The sequence below is a fragment of the Bos indicus genome, chromosome X (assembly GCF_029378745.1).
Source record: "Bos indicus isolate NIAB-ARS_2022 breed Sahiwal x Tharparkar chromosome X, NIAB-ARS_B.indTharparkar_mat_pri_1.0, whole genome shotgun sequence".
Classification (NCBI taxonomy): Eukaryota; Metazoa; Chordata; class Mammalia; order Artiodactyla; family Bovidae; genus Bos; species Bos indicus.
Window position 1 is genome coordinate 25,603,236 of NC_091789.1, and position 10,542 is coordinate 25,613,777.

Here is a 10,542-nt window from a genome sequence, read left to right on the forward strand (position 1 = left end):
TGTGTATGTATATAATTATATATATATGTCATTTTTTTCTGTATTTATCTATCAACAGACACTTTAAGATTGCTTCCATATCTTAGCTATGGAGTTCATATACGCCTTCAAGATACTGATTTCATATATGTATACCCAGAAGTGGAATTGCTGGATTGTATAGCAGTTCTATGTTTTCATCGTTTGAGAAACATCCATACTGTTCTCCCTAGTGGCTGTGCCACTTTCTCACCAACAGGTTAGGAGGGTTCCCTTTTCTGTGCATCCTCTCAACACATCCCTCACCAACACACATGCACATCCTGTTGTTTTTTTACTTTTTGATAATAGCTATTTTTCCAGATTTGGGGTAATATCTCATTTTAGTTTTGATTTTCATTTTCCTGATGATTAGTGATGTTGAACATCTTTTCATATACATTTAGTCAATTGTATGTCTTTATTGGGAATGTCTACTCAGATCCTTTGCCCATTTTGAAACCAGGTTATTATTATTATTTTAGCCATTGAGTTATGTAAGTTCCTCATATATCTTGGATATTAATTCCTTATTGAACATATAATTTACAAATATTTTATCCCATTCTGTAGGTTGCCTTTTCATTTTGTTTATTGTTTACTTTTCTATGCAAAAGCTTTTTAGTTTGATGTAGTCCCACTTGTTTATTTTTTTAATTTATTTTTAATTGAGGGATAATTACTTTACAAGATTGTGTTGGTTTCTGCCAAACATCAACATGAATCAGTCATAGGTATACATATGTCCCCTCCTCCTCAAACCTGCCTCCCAACTCTCTCCCTATCCCATCCCTCTAGGTAGTCATAGAGCCCCAGTTTGTGTTCTCAGAGTCATATAGCAATTCCCATTGGCTATCTATTTTACATGTGGTAATGTATGTTTCCATGTTACTCTCTCCATACATCCCACCTTTTCCTTCCTCCCTCTCCACTGTGTCCATAAGTCTGTTCTCTATGTTTGGGTCTCCACTGATACCTTGCAAATAATTTCATCAGTACCATTGCCCTAGATTTCATATATATGTGTTAGTATACAATATTTGTTTTTCTTTTTCTGACTTTCTTCACTCTGTATAATAGGTTATAGTTTCATCCATCTCAATAGAACTGACTCAGATGCATTGCTTTTTATGCCTGAGTAATATTCCATTGTTTATATGTATCACAGCTTCTTTATCCATTCATCTGTTGATGGACATATAGGCTGCTTCAATGTTTGAGCTATTGTAAATAATGCTGTAATGAATATTGGGGTACATGTGTCTTTTTCAGTTTTGGTTTGCTCAGGGTATATGCTTAGTAATGAGATTGTTAAGTCATATGGTGGTTTTATTCCTAGTTTTTTAAGGTATCTCTAAACCATCTTCCATAGTGGCTGTATCAATTTACATTCCCACCAACAGTGCAAGAGGGTTCCCTTTTCTCCACACCCTCTCCAGCATTTACTGTTTGTAGACTTTTTGATGATGGCCATTCTGACTAGTATGAGGTGATATCTCATTGTAGTTTTGATTTACATTTCTCTAATAGTGAGTGATGTTGAGCATCTTTTCATGTGTTTATCAGCCATCTGTATGTCTTCTTCAGTGAAATGTCTGTTTAGGTCTTTTTCCAACTTTTGATTGGGTTGTTTTTCTGGTATTGAGTTGTATGAGCTGCTTGTATACTTTTGTCAGTTATTTCATTTGCTTTATTTTCTCCCATTCTGAGGGCCGTGTTTTAATCTTGTTTATAATTTCCTTTTTTTGTGTAAAACCTTTTAAGTTTAATTAGGTACACTTGTTTATTTTATTTTTTTACTTGTGTCAAGAAAATCATTGTCCTGACAAATGTCAAGGAGATTTTCCCCTATGTTTTCTTCTGGGACTTTTATGGTTTCAAGTTTCTACATTTTCTTTAGTACTTTATTTCAGGAAAGAGAAATACTGGGTTCATAGCACCACTAGTTCTCATTGGTTATTTATGGTCATCAGGTATTCTTTCTATTTTAAATGGCCAGCCTCTCTGCCCTCTGTGGATTCCTAATGGAGGAACAGAGCAATCTCAGGCCTGTAGGCAGTGGTGTGCTGTGTTTGCATTCTTGGTCACTCAGTTGTGTCTGACTCTTTGTGACCCTTTGGACTATAGACTGCCAGGCTCCTCAGTCCATGGATTTCTCCAGGAAGAATACTGGAGTGGGTTTCAATGCCCTCTTTCAGGAGATCTTCCCAACCCATTCACTGAACCCACATCTCCTGTGTCTCTTGCATTGCAGATGGATGCTTTATCAGCTGAGCCATCAGGAAAGACAAATGTTTAATAACTGGCTCTCTGAAAAAACATAAAGGCCCATTTTAAAGGGTAGAATGTATCTTTCCAAAATTCATATGCTGAATTTCTAGTGTCCAGTACCTCTTTGTAAGTATTGATTTTGCAGATATAATTACTAAGCTAAGGTTATACTGAAGTAGATTGGGCCCCCAATCCAATGTGATTTTAATCAAAGAATGTCATGTGGAGGGAAAGAGACACACATAGAGGGAAGATAATGTGAAGAAACACTGGAAGGAGATAGCCGTCTACAAGCCACGGAGAGAGGCCTGAAACAGATCCTTCTCTCATAGCTCCAGAAGGACCCAACTCTGTCACTCCTGATTTCAGATTTCTAGCTTCCAGAACTATGAAAGAATCAATTTCTACTGATTAAATCACCCAATTTTTGATAATCATTATCACAGCCCTAGTAAACCTCATTTGTAGCGTTTGCCTATTTTCATGGAACAACTACTCTCACAATGGCTGATATCAGCCTACTGATATACTATCACCAAACACAAAGTTATGAAGAGACGTAGACAATAAACTCTGTCAAACTGGTTTATGCCAGCTCCAGCATACCACTACCTATGGGTCAATAAATTATACCCAATCAGGGCTACGTATAAAAGCAGTGAACAGGTAGGTGATCCTGAGGTAAACATAAATGGCCAATTAAAAATAATGTTTATCTTTTTTTTTAAATGTTTATCTTCTTAGTCATGCTCCATCTCTAAGCTAACTGCATTACATAAAGAAAAATGTGCATTGAAGAAGAACAAGAGGAGTAGAATGAGAAGATGTGAAAGAAACCATATGACTTGCAAAGACTAAACTATTTACTATTTGTTCTTCTACAGAAAAATTTTGCTTCTCCCAGAAATAAAGAATTATTAGAAGCAGAGCAGTATATGGTCAAGTTAATTGCACTTAGAGGAAAGATATTGGAAGGAATTTACACCATTGACAAAGCAATGAGGCCATCAGGAACACAACTGGTGTTCCATATACAAGAGGTAATTTGAGTCTGCTGATTCCAGAAGATTCTGGGCATTGTTGATCTTACTCTTGTTCCACTGACTTAGTTTAAGGTAGTATAAATACTATATGGTTAGAAATATACATTTTCTCACCTGCTCTAGCTTTGACATCAATCCTTGTAAGGAACCTTGAATTGGGAAAAGGCAGAAATTCACTTTCTTAGTGCCCTGTGTAAATTGACTTGTAATTAATCATATAATTCTTGTAGTCTGCTACTTAGATTGCTGTTCTACCACTTCCATTTGTCGATAACAGTAGTGAAAGTAAAACAAGAATGCAGAAATCTATTGATATTATTATTATAATTATTATTCTCACTGTGGATTAAGTGTGCTTCAAAATTGCAAGGCTTTTCCTCCATAAAATTGAATAAAAATTATCTCTCTATAAATTCATATATAAAATGAAAAGGTACATAACCAGAAAAAAGGGATGCATATATTATACAATAATTATTAAAGATCTTTTAGAAAACAATAAGGTAAATATAAATGTTCCAATAGGAAAATTGGCAAATATTTAGTTAAGTAACTCCCAAAAGAAATATATATATGGTCATTTAACTTTAAAAATATGTTGTAGTTTTACTGGCTTTAGTTGGATTGATTACTGACAAATTACTTGACATATTTGTTCTCATCTCATTTGACAGTAATGAAAAGACAAACATTTCCAAATATTCACCAAATATTTACTGGTCACCTACTATGTGCTGCTGCTGCTGCTAAGTCGCTTCAGTTGTGTCCAACTCTGTGCGACCCCATAGAGGGCAGCCCACCAGGCTCCGCCATCCCTGGGATTCTCCAGGCAAGAACGCTGGAGTGGGTTGCCATTTCCTTCAATGCCTGAAAGTGAAAAGTGAAAGTGAAGTCTCTCAGTGTGTCTGACCCTCAGTGACCCCATGGACTGCAGCCTTCCAGGCTCCTCCGTCCATGGGATTTTCCAGGCAAGAGTACTGGAATGGGGTGCCATGGCCTTCTCCATACTATGTGCTAGACATTGCATATTCAACCCCTCCCCCACCCAAAATATTAACCAGGTCTTTGTTCCTATTATGTTGGCTTATCCTTGGGTAGAGGCATGTTAATATATCTTTTATGTTTTTGTAACCACTCCCACTCCAGGTACCCAGAAATCAATCCTAAACAGACTGTGGTTTAGAAATTCTAGATTTAAAGTCATGAAATTAAATATATGTAGAGGTCAGGTCAGGCAGTTTACTTCAGAAACACGGGGAACTGAAGAGTTGCATGGTTTGTCTAAAGAAAGCAGTTTCTGTTGAATTGAAGAGATCTTGCCTTGTAAAAAATGTGGATTAATGTTCTCAGATCTTTGAGGGTGGGAAGAGGAAGTAAGTGTGGGTTTTCACATTAATGTTTTCAGTTTTTAATTGTTGGAAACTAATGTTAATAAGAAAAGAACAATGTGTGGGATTTCAAAGAGGCATCTTCATTTGGCTTCTAGAACTAAAATTTGACTGGGAGTTCTATATAGAACTGAAGTTTACAACATCTAGTCTACGCCTAAAAAGAAATTATGATTAGCCTGACCCACAGGAGATTTGGAAGCTATCCGGCTCAAGAAGAGAAGGTTGACTGTTTCAGATGAGGAGAAAAGACTAGGGATCTTCTTGGGTTCTGCTGATGTCAGAGACTTCTATTGCCCTCAAAAGCTGTGCCTTGAGGTGGCAGGACCTTGGACACCAATGACTCCATGGAGGAGGTAGGATCCTTAGAGCTATAGTTTAGAGAGCAGTGGTAGTGGTTGGAGGGCTTACACCTAGGAGCCTAAGAATCATGAATGGGGAGGAGATTGCTATAGCCTCCTGAAAAATCACTGAGGACTACAATTCAACAGTGCCACTGGGGAGCAAGAAAGGCCATGCTACTAATTTATCAAGATTGCCCACATTGTCCAGCAATATCTCCTTTATTTCTCCTAATGTTAAATTCTAATATTATGATTTTGGTTCTATTGTTATAAAGAATAAATCAAAGAAAACATGTGCAACATATCTTATATCCCATATTTCCTGGAGCATTCTGTCTCTGCTGCAGTAGAAATTGAGAAATGCAAGTTGATGCTATGTTTTTCATCTATAATTTAGCAAAGGATAAAAAATGAATGAGACAGTATTACCTAACATTTTGAATCATAAATTATAGCTATAAATACCAACTCTGCTACCTTTTGGGTCCTTTGGCAAATACCATATATCTTATATTATATAAACCTATATATTTTGTGATCTTCAGTTTCCTTATTGGCAAAATGGAGCTACTAAGAAAATCTACTCTTAAGATTGCTGGCTCAGCTCTTTCAGCCATCTTGGACCCTGTGAAGGCCTGCTGGGAACGGGACTTCTAAACTGACAAATATGTCTGGAAGGCTGTGGTCCAAGGCCATTTTTGCTGGCTATAAACGGGGTCTACGGAACCAAAGGGAACACACTGCTCTCCTGAAAATTGAAGGTGTATATGCTCGAGATGAAACTGAATTCTATTTAGGCAAGAGATGTGCTTATGTGTACAAAGCAAAGAACAACACAGTAACTCCTGGTGCAAAACCTAACAAAACCAGAGTACTCTGGGGAAAGATAACTTGAGCTCATGGAAACAGTGGCATGGTTCATGCCAAATTCCGAAGCAACCTTTCTGCTAAGGCCATTGGACACAGAATTCGTGTGATGCTGTACCCTTCGAGAATTTAATATTCAAGATAAGGTCATGGTGGTAAGGCAGGATGACATAAACCTGAGGACTCTGGAACAGAGGTATATACATAGTCAGTGCCATTGGCATGGCCCAGCAAGAAAACAGACAGAGGAATCTCAAAAAAGACAAAGCCAAGGAGTGAGCAGAGTAAATCTGAGGCTATGAGCATGGCCCAGTGAATTACAGCTGGGGAGGGGAAAATGGGTGGAAATAAGGCTACTAAAGGAAGAGTTCCAGAAAAATATCTATTCCCGCTTTATTGACTATGCCAAAGCTTTTGACTGGGTGGATCACAATAAACTGTGAAAAATTCTGAAAGAGATGGGAATATCAGACCACCTGATCTGCCTCTTGAGAGGCCTATATGCAGGTCAGAAAGCAACAGTTAGAACTGGACATGGAACAACAGACTGGTTCCAAATAGGAAAAGAAGTACGTCAAGGCTGTATATTGTCACCCGGCTTATCTAACTTATATGCAGAGTACATCATGAGAAACACTGGGCTGGAAGAAGCACAAGCTGGAATCAAGATTGCCAGGAGAAACATCAATAACCTCAGATATGTAGACACCACCCTTATGGCAGAAAGTGAAGAGGAATTAAAAAGCCTCTTGATGAAAGTGAAAGAGGAGGGTGAAAAAGTTGGCTTAAAGCTCAACATTCAGAAAACTAAGATCATGGCATCTGGTCTCATACCTTCATGGGAAATAGATGGGGAAACAGTGGAAACAGTGTCAGACTTTATTTTTTTGGGCTCCAAAATCACTGCAGATGGTGACTGCAGTCATGAAATTAAAAGATGCTTACTCCTTGGAAGGAAAGTTATGACCAACCTAAATAGCATATTGAAAAGCAGAGATATTACTTTGCCAACAGAGGTCTGTCTAGTCAAGGCTATGGTTTTTCCAGTCATGTATGGATGTGAGAGTTGGACTGTGAAGAAAGCTGAGCACCAAAGAATTGATGCTTTTGAACTGTGGTGTTGGAGAAGACTCTTGAGAGTCTCTTGGACTGCAAGGAGATCCAACCAGTTCATTCTGAAGGAGACCAGTCCTGGGTGTTCATTGGAAGGACTGATGCTGAGGCTGAAACTAGACAAACCTAGACAGTATATTAAAAAGCAGATAAATCACTTTGCTGACAAAGGTCTGTATAGTCAAAGCTATGGTTTTTCCAGTAGTCATGTATGGATATGAGAGTTGGACAATAAAGAAGGCTAAGGGCCAACAAATTGATGGTTTTGAATTGTGGTGTTGGAGAAGACTCTTGAGAGTCCCTTGGACAGCAAAAAGATAAAATCAGTCAATCCTAAAGGAAATCAACCTTGAATATTCATTGGAAGGACTGATGCTGAAGCTGATGTGAAGAGTCAATTCATGGAAAAGACCCTGATACTGGGAAAGATTAAAGGCAGGAGGAGAAGGGGACAACAGAGGATGAGATGGTTGGATGGCATCATGGATTCAATGGACATGAATTTGAGAAAACTCTGGAAGATAGTGAAGGCCAGGGAAGCCTGGTGTGTTGCAGTCCATGGGGTCATGAAGAGTTGGACATGACTGAGTGACTAAACAACAAACTTCCTCTCAAGAACAATATCTATGACCTTCAGGTCATCTTGTTCTCAGAAGCAGCATCATGACATATCTTCTAAGGATTTAAATTTTCACACTGGCCTGTCACATCCTTGCCCACACATTGGCAAAAAGACAATGAACTTGATATGTGCCATTCCCTGTCTAGAGACTTGCTGTAGGACACAGCTTTTCCTCAAATAGCCTATAATGTATGTTTTTCTTTTGCTAATGTTTCTGTTAGGTTAGTTTAAAACACTTAAAATTCCAGAGCCAAAGCAAAATTTTGGAATCTATTTATGAAATCTGAGACTTTTATAGCCAGTTCCTATGCTGAATTTCTGAATGAAGTTATAAGGTATAAAAATGTATTTTATTCCAATGTAGTATAATTTAAGCTTGGTTATGAAAATACATATGGTTATCTTTAAATCAAACGAATGTGATTCTAGTTTATAGAATGAAATTTGCAGATTTCATAAACTTGAAAAAAAACCAAACGTCTGGTTGGATGACACATGGTTTTGACAAAAGTGCTCTTCTCTTTAATCCCTGGAGCAAAGAACATGATTTCTTCCAGTAGGAATTTTGTGGTGGTATCATCTTCCTTTCTTTGTACTAAGAGCAACTGTGTATTGATTTCAAAGCCCATCTTGACATGTTCGTTAACATCTTGTTTTATTTTTTCTTTAGTTATTTCAAGTCACTGATTTAGAGTAAATATAAAACAAAAACAGAAACAAAAAACCCTTGAATGTGGAAGACTTCAATTAGCACAATCTTGAATCAGCTGATAGTAGTTTTCATTTCTACTTTTGGCAGCCATATTCATTGAATCACATTTATTATTCCATTGACTTTTCAGTGAATGGTTTTCTTACTGATAACCAAGAGAATGGCAAAGATGCACCAGTGACTGATTAAAATGAAGAATACCTCTAACTCAACCAGCATCAGTGACTTGTATTCATCAAGTTATCAGTAGAGGACAATGAGATTAAGAATGTAGCCTTTTGGAGTAATTGACATTTTGGCAGCTGACACTATTCAAGTAGTGAACCATTATTGGAAGCATCTTTCAGGAAAAGTTTGACATTCAAAATAAAAGTAAACATTGAAGAGACTTTTTGAGGTGATTAGAACATGTGGAAAATTGGCACAAAAGAAGAAAATCTAATTTTTGCTGAGATCTATTATGTTCTAATCACTATCAGTTGTCCTAAGCACATACCTTATTTCATTTACTCCTAGCAATATTTATAGTAAATTAAGCTGATGCTATTATTACTAGAATCTTACAGATGAGGACACTGGGAAGTTAATATGTTTAGGATCATATATTAGTGATGGTATACCTATGGTTTTCTAGCTCCAAAGATCATTCTCTCAATCATTAAGATTTATGGATCTAATTCAATTCATTCCTAGTAATTTAGTTATTTGGCATAGATTGATTTTGAACCTAATTTTTCAGAAAAATGTAGTAAATCATTATGGAATAATAATAAGCATTTTCTATGTTCTAGGTAATGTGCTGTACTATTTTTTTTTCTACCTACCACAGAGGCTTTTTAAACAACTTTATTGAGGCATAATTCACATTATATGTAATTCACACTTTTAAAGTATATAGTTCAATATTTTTAGTATATTCATAGATACATACAACTATCACCATGGACTATTTTAGAACATTTTCAACACCTCAGAATGAAACCCTTGTACCTTGTAGCCATTATTCCCCTACGCTCCCAACAACTTCTGCCTCAGCCTTAAGCAATTACTGATCTATTTTGCCTCTATAGATATGCCTGTTCTGAGCATTTCATATGAATAGAATAACATAACTTGTGGTCTTTTGTGACTGACATTTCATTTAGCATACGTTTTCAAGGTTCATCCCAGTTGTAGCTTATAACAATACTTCATTCTTTTTGATGACTGAATAATATTCCCTTGTATGGATGTGCCATACTTTGTTTATCAATTCATCAGTTGATGGACATTTAGGTTGTTTACATCTTTGGGTATTATGAATATTGCTGCTATGAACATTCATGTACAAGTTTTTGTGTGGATATGTGCTTTCATTTCTCTTGGGAATATACCTACAAGTGAGATTGTTGTGTCATATAGTAGCACTTCACTGTTTGAGAAATTGCCGAATTTTTCCAAAGCAGCTATACCATTGTACATTCTCACTAACAGTATATGACTATTTCTGGTTTCTCTAAATCCTCACCAACACTATGATTACCTGAATTTTTGGTTTTGGCTATCCTAGCAGGTATGAAATCATAGCTTTATGTGGTTTTGATTTGTATTTTCCTGATGAATAATGATGTCAAGTATATCTAATGTGCTTGTTGAGCATTTATATATTTTCCTTGGAGAAAAGTCCATTTTAGATCTTCTGCCAAAAAAGATTTAGAAAACTGGGCTATTCATCTTCTTATTGTTGATGTGTAAGGGTTCTTTATATATTCTGAATACAAATCCCTTATCAGATACATGACTTGAAAATATTTTCTTCCATTCTGTAGGTTGTTGTGCTATATTTATTACATGAATTATGTAATTTGATCTTTACAAAATCCATATGAGATATCATGCTTCTTTTTTTTGTGATCAGAAAACAGGCTCATAGTGGTTAAGTACCACTAGTCTAGTCTAACTCACAGTGTAATATGGGATGGTTCCGGTATTTGCACTTAGAACTTTATTGGAATTTCAATTAAAGTTCTTTACCCTCTTGCCTTGATGCTCATATACACTGTATGTATTTGATGAAAGAAATTGAATCTCAGGATTGCATTGCTCTGTCTATGCTTCACTCCTAGACATTCCAATGGATAAACACTGAGAAGGAAAACACTTTGGCAATACTCCTCAAATTGAT

At 36.5% G+C, this 10,542-nt stretch overlaps 1 pseudogene; it reads left to right on the forward strand.

Annotated features, from left to right (window-relative positions):
• The first annotated feature begins 5,665 nt into the window (after nucleotides 1-5,665).
• Nucleotides 5,666-6,064, forward strand: LOC109554972 (large ribosomal subunit protein eL33 pseudogene; annotated as a pseudogene).
• Nucleotides 6,065-10,542: the final 4,478 nt, after the last annotated feature.